This window comes from Hippopotamus amphibius, chromosome 2 (assembly GCF_030028045.1).
Source record: "Hippopotamus amphibius kiboko isolate mHipAmp2 chromosome 2, mHipAmp2.hap2, whole genome shotgun sequence".
Taxonomy (NCBI): Eukaryota; Metazoa; Chordata; class Mammalia; order Artiodactyla; family Hippopotamidae; genus Hippopotamus; species Hippopotamus amphibius.
The window spans coordinates 134,340,481-134,354,829 of record NC_080187.1 but is presented as its reverse complement, the minus strand read 5'-3'; the positions used below and the strand labels follow the sequence as shown (position 1 = coordinate 134,354,829).

The 14,349-nt window shown below is 40.0% G+C and overlaps 1 long non-coding RNA gene across 1 annotated transcript; it reads left to right on the top strand.

The window, feature by feature from the left end:
• Positions 1-2,454: 2,454 nt before the first annotated feature.
• LOC130846502 (uncharacterized) lies at positions 2,455-8,194 on the top strand. The gene is made up of 3 exons (XR_009051572.1): positions 2,455-2,528; positions 3,442-3,554; positions 7,314-8,194. It is a non-coding gene; the product is annotated as an uncharacterized LOC130846502 (long non-coding RNA).
• Positions 8,195-14,349: the final 6,155 nt, after the last annotated feature.

Below are 14,349 nucleotides of genomic sequence, written 5' to 3'. Positions count from 1 at the left end.
CGTCAATAGACTATGCTTGTAAATAAACCCTATCAACTGATATTTGTGTAGCACACTCCTGTTTCCTAAGTTCTTGCATGTAAACCATCTCACTTGATCTTTATGGGAGCTTTGGAAGGCAGGCAGGGCAGATAAGAATATTATCATTCTCCTATCAAATATGTTGAAGCCGAGATGGAATGGTCTACTCAAACTGATAACTAGTGTGAGCTTTTGGAGTCCAGACCTCAAGTTTTTGCCACTACATCTTACCTGAGTTTGGGAGAGGGCTGTAGTGTTGGCTAGAAGGTAAGAGGAAAAATGAATGAATGAATGAAATGAAAAAGGGTTTGAAGACTGACCACTGATTGATAGTTGTATGACCTTGGGCAAATTTCTTAATCATTTAGCCTCAAATTACTCAACTGTATTGTTTTAATCATTCCATACCTCATAGGATTCTTGTGAGGATTAAATGAAATAATACATGGACATTGCTTAGCGAAGGCTCTGTATGTACAATGTGCTTCAATATTCTAGATACTATTGTTATCATGTGTCTCTAGATGCATATTTAACCTGCATTCACAGACAGAAATAAAGACCCAAATCTTTCATCTGGATTGCTCTTCCAAGTGTGGGTAAAATGTGAGAGTGGATTGCCTGAATCAGTCTTTTACCTCACTATGCTTGTGTCTAATTGCTTGATCTGTTTTTTTTTCCCTTTTCTGCTCATCCACCATAAAGCCAAGTATATGTTATTTGTACTCCAAAGATTATAAGGTTAATACTATTTTGCATATTCTAGGAGATAAGTGTAAACTCTGTGATATGATGAAATGATTAAGTTTAGACATATGTAAACACCACCACGGCCCATTGGAGTCTTTTTTTTATTTTAGACTAAATAAGCCTCAAAGAAAGTATTTCTCCCATTTACTTTGTTTTGAACTTTTCCCAATTCAGCCTGCATTATAGATTTTCTCAGTGTTTGTTTTATAAAAAGTAAACCAATTATTTCCACACAGCCCCAACATGGTTCTTCTGTAACACTGGCTTTGAATATAATAGCCAAAACATCCATTTCTTTTGAGCAGACCCTCATCAGCAGGTGATTTTGTAGAGTAAAGGCAAATGGAAATAGAAAGTATGTTCCTGAGAAGGGACGGGCTTTCCTGTTGGGCTTGATGGTTTGTTTCATCTCATTGTGTCAGAATTGGAGCTCGGAGATGGGGAGCAGTGGTCCATGTGGAGATCCAAGTGCCTGCCAAGGGGATCCTGCAGTCTAATGGTGGTGATGGAGAGTCAGCAGAAAATGAAAGATGGTGACTGAAGGATGGGGGCTGTGTACAGGGAGCACCTAATGCAGATTTGGTGGGGGCACTTCTCAGAAATGATGACATCCAAAGAGAGGGCTGACAGATGATTATGAATTAGCCATGTCAGGGATTGGTGGGGGGAAAAAAGAGGCAACTATTTGAAGCCAAGGGAAGAGCAGATGCAAGGACTGTGAGGAGTGAGCAAACTTAGCTGGATTGTGGAGCACCGAATTTAAGGAGAAACCTAACAGGAGAGAAGGCAGAAGAAAGGGTAGGGACCAGAGTGGGGAGAGAGTGTAACGGTGGAAACTTCTCCGATTCCTACACTCAACTCCATGGAGGAGGAAATGACCTCCACTGTCCTGTACTCCTAGGAGAAAGATGATTTCCTTTAAAACCCAGACTCTCTGGGGATTGAAGGAAAATAACAATGATGGAGCACTACTGTATACCAGGCAGTTTTAGTTACTTTATATTGATTTAAACAATCCTGTGGTATAGGCACTATTGTTCTACCCATTTTATAGATGAGGATATTGAGGCAAGGGGAGTGAAATGACCTGACCAAGGAACTCAGGTGATGCATTCCCTGGGACAGAAACCCAAGGAGCCTGGCTCCAGGGAATGTCCCCTCCATAAGGAATGCTTGCAGCGGTGAGGTGTCCCATAAGCTGATTCAGGAATGTCTGTAGAGCTTCCAACAGTGCCATAGCAACTATAGAAAACTCTTCTGAAATTAATATAAGACATTTACTCTTTCATTTCTAAGATTTTTGGTCAGGACAATGTTTTAATAAAATGTGCTTATGAAAATAAAGATGTCCTTAAGTTAAGCTCAACTTATAACTACTATCACAAGTTACAGAGGTTTACCATGAAAGAACTTCCAGACCTTGTATCTTTACTTTTGTTTTTTCTTTAACTGAAGAATGAAACTAGACAGGTCACTGTCTGTTAAAGTCAGTAACACTTCCTGATTTCCAGGAGGTGACAAGGATGTCTTTCCTTTGCCTTTTCAGCACTGCTACACTTTGCTGAACTTCAAGGACTAGTTTTTATTATGACTTAATCAGGATTTTATTTTCCTTTGTAATTTTTTAAAGCAAAATTTATCTTTTTGTAGATTGAGTGACATTCTTTTGTCCCCAGATGAAGATGGCAGCCTCCAACCATCCCTGAAATGCCTTTTTGAGTGTCTCTTTCAGAAGCTCATACATCAGGATGTCAAAGGTGCAACATGGCTTTTGATGCACGTGTAGTAGCATGAAGTGAAATTCTAGAAAATACACTGCATTTTCAAGAAAAAAAGTTAAAGAGGTGGGGCAGATTAAATAAAAGGAAGCTGATTTTAAACTGTGATGCTTCTATCCAGGGAGTTTGCTACTGACCTTCTGCATGACAACCTCAGAGTTAGCATTGCCTTGCTAACATTTCCAGTGCATGTATCCCTTCTGACTAAACCCTGCTCTCCACTGGGAAAAAGAAAGTCATGCTTGTTAACTGTTTTCAAGTTTGGCCGATTTACTCTGAGAATACTAGTCAAGAAAATCAGATTCAAAAACAAAAACGTGTAATATTTATATTATCAGAAAAAAATGTTTTTATGAAAATTATTTTGGGAACATTTATAATTAGTTCCTGGAATAGCTTCTTTTTTCATTGTTTAATTTTTTGTCCCTGTCAACAAACATTTGTCATATTAGATCAGGTCATTTGAGCTTTACGTCCTATTTCCACTTTCCTTCTAGGACATGTGAGCATAGGCAAACACTTTTTAATTATCCTGATCAAGTGTGGGGGGCATCTTTTTGCTGACCCCACTTGTAATCAACTGTGATCTTCTAGAAGCAGGCGAATTGATGGCTTTTATCTTTCCCAACTAGTCAGAAGGGTGGGTCATACGTTATTCTGCCCCTTTGAAAAATGCAACTCAGTGATTGATTTTATGACTGCCTGTGGCAGCAAATTCCTCAGAATGAATTCTACCAGGTGAAGAAGTATTTCCTATAACTTGCTTTAAATTTTCTTAGCATTAACTTCTCTAAGTGGCCCAGTCTCTTATGGGACAATGTAATAAGGATCTATCAGTTTTACTGCCCAGTACCAATCTTTAATGCCTAAGTAAATCTCTCTTATTTTCCAGCTCTGACTTAGTAATTTTAACTTTTGAAATCTCTCATCATGAGCGAATCTACACTGCACTCAATTTCTTGCCCTGCTCTGGAACGCTGCCATCCCTGAACTACTTTCCTTAAGGTGAGAAAGTGGAAAATGGAGACAATAATGCAGATGAACACATATTATTCTCCTCTATAATGCCATGGCGCTATGCTCTCATTTTTTTTAATCTTGATTTCTCTGCACAAAAAAGAAAAAAAAGGGAAATTCAGGGAAGACAATGGAAAGTTGCTCTGAAAAATTTTTATCTAGTTCACATTCACATAGAGTGCAATGTTCCCTTTTACAGCATTATACAGCCTGAGATTTTTTTTATCCTATAGAAAATGACCTAAAGGGGATTTCACATATCTTTGTTCTAATTTTTACATACCCCGGGGGTGGGGTCAAGCCTTCTTTTTATTTAATAGAATAGACATCTATTTCATTAAATAGATGGAGACCTCTAGCATTTATTACTAATGAAATAAAATTATAAACACAATGTGTAACTATCCAAACCACATTTTCTCTAGATTTTTGCCAAGATATACCTCATCTCCACCTGCACCCTCAAATAATATTTCCAGTGTCTTTCTTAGTTTTGTAATGTCATTGTCAAGTTCGACTTACTTGATGACAAGAAAATGTGTGTAAGATTTTCAAACCTTAAGTGAAAAATTATATTTTAACAAAACACATTTTGTCATTTATTTATTCAGATGTATGTGAGAGAGACATGATGCTTTGTGCTTGTTGAGTAAATTGGCTTTGAAATTGTATATGTAAATTGTGGAGCCAGGACCCAGAAGGTCCAAAAAAAAGAAAAAAAAGACACATTGAATTGGAGTACACACTGAGATAAGGAATGATTTTAATTTCATTTTAATTATGGTGTTTCCATGAAGATATGATAGAGGAGGGAGAGAAAAAGAGGAGGGGAGATGCCTTGTGGGGAGGGGGCTATGACAAATTAGGAATACCTCTGCAGTGATGCATTTTTTTGCCCTTTCTCTCATGTTATTCCCTCCCTCCCTCCTTCCCTTCCTTCCTCTCTCTATGTATCTTCTCTCTCTTTTACTTCCATCAAAGGTTAATGAGCACCTACCATGTGTAAATATTGTGCTGCGTTCTGGGATACAATGGTAAGACAGAAATAGTCTCTTAACTCAGAGCAGGAAACGTGCAATCAACAAGCAATTGCATGAAGTGCCTTGGAAGTCATTGCACAGGAACCAGGGGAGCGTGGGTAAAGAGCCCACGGCCCAGTTGAGGGGCTGTGAAGATTTCCTGCGGGAAGCTGTGTTCAAGCTGATGCATGAGGGATGGGTAGAAGCCAGCCAGGAGAAGCAGTTAGGAAGAGGAAAAGTCACCCATAAAGCAAATAGAGCTTGTGTCAGGCAAGCTGAGTGAAGTCCAGGAGGGGTGGAGGGCTGGAAGGCTGAGTTCTAAGGCAGAGTTCACTAGCGAGGACATCAGGGCTCAGAGTACCAGTTACTGCTTTGAAAACAAAACTAAGGACAGTATTTGGGAAGCTATTTGGGGAAAAGAAGGTGTTCTTTTCCCAACACTCAATAAAGATTAGATAGAGTTGAAATCGTTTCAATAAAATCCTTTGACGTAGCTTTAGAAGTTCTAAAAAGAGGACCTTAGAAATTCAAGAATACACCAAACATCTATATCCCTGGATCCTCCTCCCTACATGGGGACCAGACTATGGGCTATGGGCAGCCCTGGAGGACTAGCTGGGTATAATGGTGGCTGCTCTATCTGTAAACTGGCAGAGGCTCGCCTGGTGTGGAGAGATTTTTTTCTTTACAGTACTCCCTTCAGCATCAGGCACATACAACGCACAGATACCGTAGAAAACACCTTTCCACATATGTAGTACTTTCAATACTAGCTCTTAAAACTTTTTTTTTTTTTTTTGTAGTCAAAGCCATGAAAGTCATAAAAATGAAACAACATTTTAGCTTTCCCACACAGGGTGAGGATCGCTCTGTTGAAAATGAGTGGAAATTAAAGATCAGAGTTAAGATTCCCCTGCTCATCCCCCCATTGGTGCAGAAAAATAATTGCAGGGCTCTGACTGCACCTGAAGACAAAAGCCCCAGTGGCCCTCCATTCATCCATCCATGTCTCTATAACTGACAGGAGACCAAGGGACACTCAGCTTCAAGTGGAAAGGAAAATTTACTAGAATAGGCCTCCCTGGAGCCCAGCATAATTCTGCCTCTTGAAGCCATGACTTACTGGACATGAAGAAGTCAATTTGAGCCTACACCCTTCTTCCAAATATTCTTAATGAATGAGTTCAATATCTGGGTTTACTAGCCTATCTGTTTATCTATCTTACCTGATCTCTCTCTCTTTTTTTTTTTTTTTGGTTTGGCCTAACAAAGGCAAGTGATTAGGAGAGATATCTAAGATATATGTTCTCTTTTGCAAATGTAAGAATATATTCTGCAGCTTGGTTGGGGGAGTCAATGTAAGGTCCTAGACCATCATTCAGTTTCTGGCCTTAATATTCTTTTATACCAGAAAAAATTAAAGTTGAAGCCAAAGTTGTATGCCAAGTCATGAAAGAGCCATGACTCACCCATGTTCTCACAGAGGCCGACAAATGCTTTGGGTACAGAGACAAATAGCATGGGACCTGTGTCTTCATGCTTTAGGTTGACATGTTGCTTAAAACTTTGGAACCACATTTTCCTCAAGGGATGTACAGGACAAAACTCTTTCGCTTAGACATAGTTTAATACAGTTAAATTAATATTTAAATTTTTAACGTAAAAGGGATTTTAAACTGAAATTGTTTTTTATTAAAATACTATATCTCTGTCTATCTATCTATCTATCTATCTATCTATCTATCTATCTATCTATCATCTATCATCTATCTATCTATCCTCTATATTTGGGGGAGAAGGAGAATAGAGGCCAAGATAATGTGTGTGCTAATTCAGATTCAAAGAGGCCAATCTGATATTTTGAGAGGCTATCTCCAGCTTCACATGACACCACTAACTGAACAGCCACGTTTGTGGAAATCCCTTGTGCAGGCAAAGTGCTTGTCAGGCAGGGACATCACTGTGTGCCCTGGATCCCGAAACACTCCCCAGAACCCTTTCCTGAGTCTTCTACAAAGAAGGGACTCAAAACACATGTTGAAGGGACAGAGCCAGCACAGCTGGTGGCATCTAAGGATGCTGAAATACTCAACCCCAGTGTCCATGCCTGAACCCTGCTACTACTGACTTCTTTACTGCCTATTTCCTGTCCCAGATAGAAAGATATCCATAACTGGGGTAGTCGACTCAAAATAGCAATGATGACAACACTAGTGAAATAACGACCTAGACTGAGCACTCACTGTGCATCAGAGACTGTGCCAAGCACTATGATTTTCTGTGATCCTCACGGCAGCTGGAGGAGGTATGTTGCTATTATTATTTCTGTTTCACAGCCAAGGAAACTCAGGCTTACAGAGGAACTACTCAGTGTCACAGGACTAGTAAGGGGTGGAGCCAGAACTCCAAGTTGGTTTCTGTTTTCTGATTCTTGATCCTGTGCAGTTAATCATTATCCAAACTCACCAGGCTGGACCTTAAAGCAGAGAAGGTTCTGGAAACTCTAGATAGATTTCCCTGGGCCCTAGCACATCCAAAGCAAATTTAGAGTGGGAAACCTCTCCTTGAGGCCGATTCTTTCTTTCTTTCCTTTGCTCTTGCTTTCTTTTTCTCACAACTCTATTAAGCCGTGTCAGGAACTGTGAGACACTTGAGTGGGGGTGGGAGAGGTGAACGACAAAGACCCTGCTTATTCTGACCCTCTGCCCTCTTCCTGTTCTTCCCACAGGACTGATGGGCTAAACAGTCTTAACACCTGGCTGGCACCATCCCTTTGGAAGACTCCGGCAGACCCCCATGTCCTACGGTTCAACTTTTTCAAACCTACCTCTTTGTAATTCCTGAGTAGGATTCTGAGCTCTGTGGTCATAGTCCAGTTTTACAGTTACTCCGAAATATTTTGAGCCAACTATGCCCTTAGTGTCATGCTTTATTCATGTGATACGACTCATATTAGCGACTGCTTGCTTTTGAGCCAGAGGCCCTGAATAAGTTATCGGGTTTCATTGTTTACCCTTAATTTAAAAAAAAAATTCCATACGCTCTGACCTCATGACACCTAAACCTTGCTCATGCAGTTAAAACAGGAAAACCAGTTATCTGATATCATGAAGGCAAATCAGCTGGTAGAAGCACTCAAATGTTTCCATTTCCCCTGGAGTGAGGGCATTGTGGGAGTCATGGATTCTTAATCAGGAAAGCACAGGAGAGAATTTCTTTTCTGTTTGTTTGTTAATTTCCAAAATAAACCCAATAGAAAGAGATGCAGCTAGGATGAATTTATTTTTCGTTGTTAGCACAGTTCATTATGTCACCCTAGATGAACTGCCCAAAGAAATAGAAAAAAAAAATTACCGCAAGGATTGCTTAATGGCCCTCCTCCTGCCTGCCTGAGGAGTTGTCTGAGAAAGGAAAATACATGAGCGTTCGTCAGGCCCTCGGGATGGGGAGGCTTCCACCGTGAGCAGTGCCAGGTTAGCCTGGGTGACTGTGGAGCAGGCGTTGGCAGGCCACCAGCGAGAGGGCGTTTCATGCTCCAGGATTTACCTCAGAGGATTCGGAGCCAACAAGACTCTGCTGGGAGTCAAGGGCTAGCGTCCAGTGAGAGGATTTATTCTGTGCACCAAAACCTCCGCACTTAAAGACATTTCCTTTCTAGTTTTGGTTTCCTTTTATTTTAGCTGCTGCACTTTTTTTTTTTTTTTTCTCAGCAGATTTCACAATGCATCAAATTGTTCTGTCTTTGGTGTGCCTGAATGAAGTGTTACACAATTGCATCGCTGAAGAATATACTGGCTATATGTGGAGGGGGAAGGTGGTGGAAGAGTCCCTAGTTTTTGTAATAAGGTATAAGAATAATGAACACTTACGGAGCACTTTTACCAAGTGTTGTGCTAAGACGAGCCTGAGATATCTCAGGTAATCCTCCGAACCCTAGCATCTGGGTACTATTACCAAGTTAATTTTAGTTGAGGAAACAGAAGCATGGAACTTAAGTAACTTGGCTGAGGTCACAGAGCAAGTAAGTCACAAAGGCAAGACATGAACCCCTGTAGCTTGATCAAGTTCATGTCCTTAAGAGCGACTCTTTGTTCCTACAAATGTCCCCAGCTCTTGCCTTAGTGTCCACCAGGAGCTGTTGGCAGTGCCTGGGTCTCCATACTTGCTGGGGACATGTTGTGCTAACTAATATGTACTTTAGAACTCCAAGAAACACATTGTGTTGGAAGACAGTTTGGCAATGTCTTACAAAACTAAACACTTCACATATGATCTAGCAATCACACGTTCCTTGATATTTATTCATATGAGTTGAAGATTTATGTCCACACAAAACTTTGCAATGGATGTATATAGCAACCTTACTCATAACTGGCAAAACCTAGTACTTGTCAAGATGTCCTTCAGTAGGTAAACTGATAAAAACACCTTGGTACAACCAGACAGGGGAATATTATGCGACAATAAAAAGAAGTGAGGCAGGAACAGACATGGAGGAAACTTACATGAGTTGTATATAATTCCAACTACATGACATTCCGGAAAAGGCAAAACTATAGAGACAGTAAAAAGATGAGCTGTTGCCAGAGGTTTCATGGGGACAGAGGGACGAATAGGTAGAACACAGGGCATTTTTAGGGCAGTGAAACTATTCCATATAATGGTCTAATGGTGGTTACATGTCATTATACATTTGTCAAAACCCACAGAACATATAGCATTGAATGAACCCTAATGCAAACTATGAACTTTAGCTAATAATAATGTGTCAGTATTGGATCATCTATTGTAACAAGTGTACCACACCATGCAAGGTGGTATTAGGGGGGCAAGGTAGGGAGGGGTGTGAGGAGATATATAGAAACTCAAATTTTCTATAAATTTAAAATTCCTCAAAAGAAGTCTACTAATTTAAAGAAAGGACGTTGGTAAGTTCAGATGGGAGGGGCTGAGAGATAGGACTGGAGGAAGACTTTTTACCCTTTCCTACCTTTTGCATGTCTATTCAAAACAAATTAAAATTCGAAAGCCAGCAAAGAAAGAATTCTCAACTTTGGGTATGATCCTGAGGCTATGGGCTCAAGTTTAATCCATTTTTTAAAAAAATGTAAACTAATTCTTTTTTTTTTTTTAGTATTTATTTTATTTATTTATTTACTTGGTTGTGCCAGGTCATAGTTGCAGCCAATGGGCTCCTTAGTTGTGGCATGCAAACTCTTAATCATGACATACACGTGGGATCTAGTTCCCTGACCAGGGATCAAACCCGGGCCCCCTGCATTGGGAGCTCGGAGTCTTAACCAATGAACCCCCAGGGAACGCCACCCCCTTTTTTTTTAAACACTATTTTATTTTTTAATTTATTTTTTTGGCCATGCCGTGTAGCTTGTGGGATCTCTGTTCCCCAACCAGGGATTGAACCCGGGCCACCACAGTGAAAGCCCAGAATCCTAACCACTAGGTCACCAGGGAATTCCCAAGTTTGGTCCATTTTAAATGGTGGAGTCTTGGTCTTTTGTATTCTTTGATGCAATAAGGAGTCATGCTCAGGACCATCAGAAAATGGCTGGGGTAGAGTCAAAGGGTGTTAGGTTGGGAGTTGCTATAGGTCTTCATGCTGCCTTTTCTGACCCTGCTCCAATCCACATGTTAATCTCTTCCTCAGAGATTCTTCAGAGAGCCCATTCTGGTGAGCCGGTTTGCACCCTGAGCTTGCTGAAATGAGACAATGCTTGGGAGAAAAAAGAGAAGAGAAGAAGGAAAGGGAAAAAAAAAAAAGGACAAAGAGAGAGAGAGGATGAAAAAAAGGAAGGAAGGAAGGAAGGAAGAGAAAGAGGGAAGGAGGGAGGGAGAATGTAATGTTGGTGGGCCAATCTGAGGGCTGGTATAGCTTCCCACTAAAGGTCTGGTCTTGGCACATGATGCTCGAGCAAGAAGGAAGGGTGCCTTCAGATTTTCTAGGAAAGAATGGGGCTGGAAGTTTTCCTAATCCCTCTCAACTTCAAGCCTTGGAAGGCACATTAAACCAAAAAGGGTCTAGCTCATGTCTGTCGCCATTTCCTGCATCCTCACCACCAGGCTTGGTTGATGCCATTAATCACACAATGTGTCCATCTGTGTGCCTGTCACTTGAGCTGCTCCCTATGGTCAGAAAAGCAGATGACAGGCAAATGCCAAACTCTTGGTTGTGTGGGTCTTCAGTGGTGACTTTGGGTAGAGAAGTTCCTTCTCTCTGCCTACATTCTGATTTTTATTATTCATTAAATGTCCTAATTTACTCTGCAGAATGAGGCAGTTATGTTTAGAGAGAATGGAATAAACCCAATGTAATTTGGCTTCCTTGCTGAGCTGAAGACATGAGAGGTTTTAAATATCACTGGGCAGTTGATATAGTGGAAACACATATACACCGTACGGACACGCATGCACACATACTGAATCTTATACAATGAATCAAGAATAGGTCTATCTGAACAAACTGGCTTTCTATATAATCATCAAAGGAATGCTTGGTTTTATATACAGAATCAGCTAGGACAAGCATTTCATTTAGTTGTGTTACACATAAATGACTTAAAATTGGAAATTTCCAGTTCTTACCAACTGGTGTGAGAGAATCTCCCAAGCTATGGAATATTACTTTCGGCATGAAATTTTATTGTAATATATGGACCCCTGAAAGCCCCAATAACATTGAATTATTGACTCAATGTGATGTTTCCAAGAAACCAGGACTGACAGCTCCTTCCCAGGAAGATTTTTGAGAACTGTGTGACATTTTCTGCAGCTGCTGGGGCTGCTGGCTTCAGAGTCCCTTTGTGTTCTTTCGAGATGAATCTTTAAATGGCATCTTGGTCCATCCTTAAATGCAAACTCCAGAAAGCTTTGATTCTATTTCTAGAAGTGAATTAATAATATCAGGAAGGAAACAGTACTTTCCAACTCTCTACAATCTCCTTCAGATTTCAAGACTCATTTTCGATCAGGGAAGCACCTTCCCTGAGTTTTTTTTTTTTTTTTTTTTTTTTTTTTGGAATTTATTTTTTTTTTTTTTTTTTTTTTTAATTATTATTTTATTTTATTTTTTTGGGGGGTACACCAGGTTCAATCAACTGTTTTTATACACATATCCCCATATTCCCTCCCTTCCTTGACGCCCCCCCCTCGAGTCCCCCCCACCCTCCCTGCCCCAGTCCTCTAAGGCATCTTCCATCCTCGAGTTGGACTCCCTTTGTTATACAACAACTTCCCACTGACTATTTTACAGTTGGTAGTATATATATGTCTGTACTACTCTCCCGCTTCTTCTCAGTTTCCCCTTCACCCCCCGCCCCCTCCCATACCTCGAGTTCTCCAGTCCATTCCCTGTATCTGCTTCCCTGTTCTTGTCACTGAGTTCATCAGTACCATTTTTAGATTCCGTATATGTGAGTTAGCATACAATATTTGTCTTTCTCTTTCTGACTTACTTCACTCTGTATGACAGATTGTAGTTCTATCCACCTCATTACATATAGCTCCATCTCATCCCTTTTTATAGCTGAGTAATATTCCATTGTATATATATGCCACATCTTCTGTATCCATTCATTTGTTGATGGGCATTTAGGTTGCTTCCATGTCCTGGCTATTGTAAAGAGTGCTGCAATAAACATGATGGTACAAGTTTCTTTTGGGATTATGGTTTTCTTTGGGTATATGCCCAGGAGTGGGATTACTGGATCATATGGTAGTTCTATTTGTAGTTTTTTAAGGAACCTCCAAATTGTTTTCCATAGTGGCTGTACCAACTTACAGTCCCACCAACAGTGCAGGAGAGTTCCCTTTTCTCCACAACCTCTCCAACATTTGTTGTTTCCAGACTTTGTGATGATGGCCATTCTGATTGGTGTGAGGTGATACCTCATTGTGGCTTTGACTTGCATTTCTCTGATGATGAGTGATGTTGAGCATCTTTTCATGTGTTTGTTGGCCATCTCTATGTCTTCTTTGGAGAAATGTCTATTTAGGTCTTCTGCCCATTTGTGGATTGGGTTATCTGCTTTTTTGGTATGAAGCTGCATGAGCTGCTTGTATATTTTGGAGGTTAATCCTTTGTCCGTTGTTTCATAGGCAATTATTTTTTCCCATTCTGAGGGTTGCCTTTTAGTCTTGTTTATGGTTTCTTTTGCTGTGCAAAAGCTTTTAAGTTTCATGAGGTCCCATTCGTTTATTCTTGATTTTATTTCCATGATTCTAGGAGGTGGGTCAAAAAGGATGTTGCTTTGATGTATGTCAAAGAGTGTTCTGCCTATGTTTTCCTCTAGGAGTTTGATAGTGTCTGGCCTTATATGTAGGTCTTGAATCCATTTGGAGTTTATTTTTGTGTATGGTGTTAGGAAGTGTTCTAATTTCATTCTTTTACATGTTGCTGTCCAATTTTCCCAGCACCACTTATTGAAGAGGCTGTCTTTTTTCCATTGTATACTCGTGCCTCCTTTGTCAAAGATAAGGTGCCCATATGTGTTTGGGCTTACTTCTGAGTTCTCTATTCTGTTCCATTGATCTTCCTTTCTATTTTTGTGCCAGTACCATACTGTCTTGATCACTATGGCCTTGTAGTATAGTTCGAAGTCAGGAAGCCTGATTCCACCAACTCCATTTTTCCTTCTCAAGATGGCTTTGGCTATTCGGGGTCTTTTGCGTTTCCATACAAATCGTAAGATTTCTTGCTCTAGTTCTGTGAAAAACGCCATTGGTAATCTGATCGGGATTGCATTAAATCTGTAAATTGCTTTGGGTAGTACAGTCATTTTCACGATGTTGATTCTTCCAATCCAGGAACATGGTATATCCCTCCATCTGTTTATGTCATCTTTGATTTCTTTCATCAATGTCTTAAAGTTTTCTGCATACAGATCTTTTGCCTCCTTAGGCAGGTTTATTCCTAGGTATTTTATTCTTTTGGTTGCAATGGTGAATGGGAGAGTTTCCTTAATTTCTCTTTCTGCTCTTCCGTTGTTAGTGTATAGGAATGCAAGAGATTTCTGTGCATTAATTTTGTATCCTGCTACTTTACTAAACTCATCAATGAGTGCTAGCAGTTTTCTGGTAGAGTCTTTAGGGTTTTCTATATATAATATCATGTCATCTGCAAAGAGTGATAATTTTACTTCTTCTTTTCCAATTTGGATTCCTTTAATTTCTTTTTCTTCTCTGATTGCTGTGGCTAACACTTCCAAAACTATGTTGAATAACAGTGGTGAGAGTGGACACCCTTGTCTTGTTCCTGTTCTTAGAGGGAATTCTTCCAGTTTTTCTCCATTGAGAACAATGTTGGCTTTTGGTTTGTCATATATGGCTTTTATGATGTTGAGGTAATTTCCTTCTATGCCCATTTTCTGGAGAGCTTTAATCATAAATGGATGTTGAACTTTGTCAAAAGCTTTTTCTGCATCTATTGAAATGATCATATGGTTTTTATCCTTCAATTTGTTGATATGATGTATCACGTTGATTGATTTGCGTATATTGAAGAATCCTTGCATCCCAGGGATAAACCCCACTTGATCATGGTGTATGATTTTTTTAATGTGCTGTTGCAGTCTGTTAGCTAGTATTTTGTTGAGGATTTTTGCATCTATATTCATCAGTGATATTGGTCTGTAGTTTTCTTTTTTTGTGACATCTTTGCCTGGTTTTGGTATCAGGGTGATGGTAGCCTCATAGAATGAGTTTGGGAGTGTTCCGCCTTCTGCAATATTTTGGAAGAGTTTGAGAAGGAT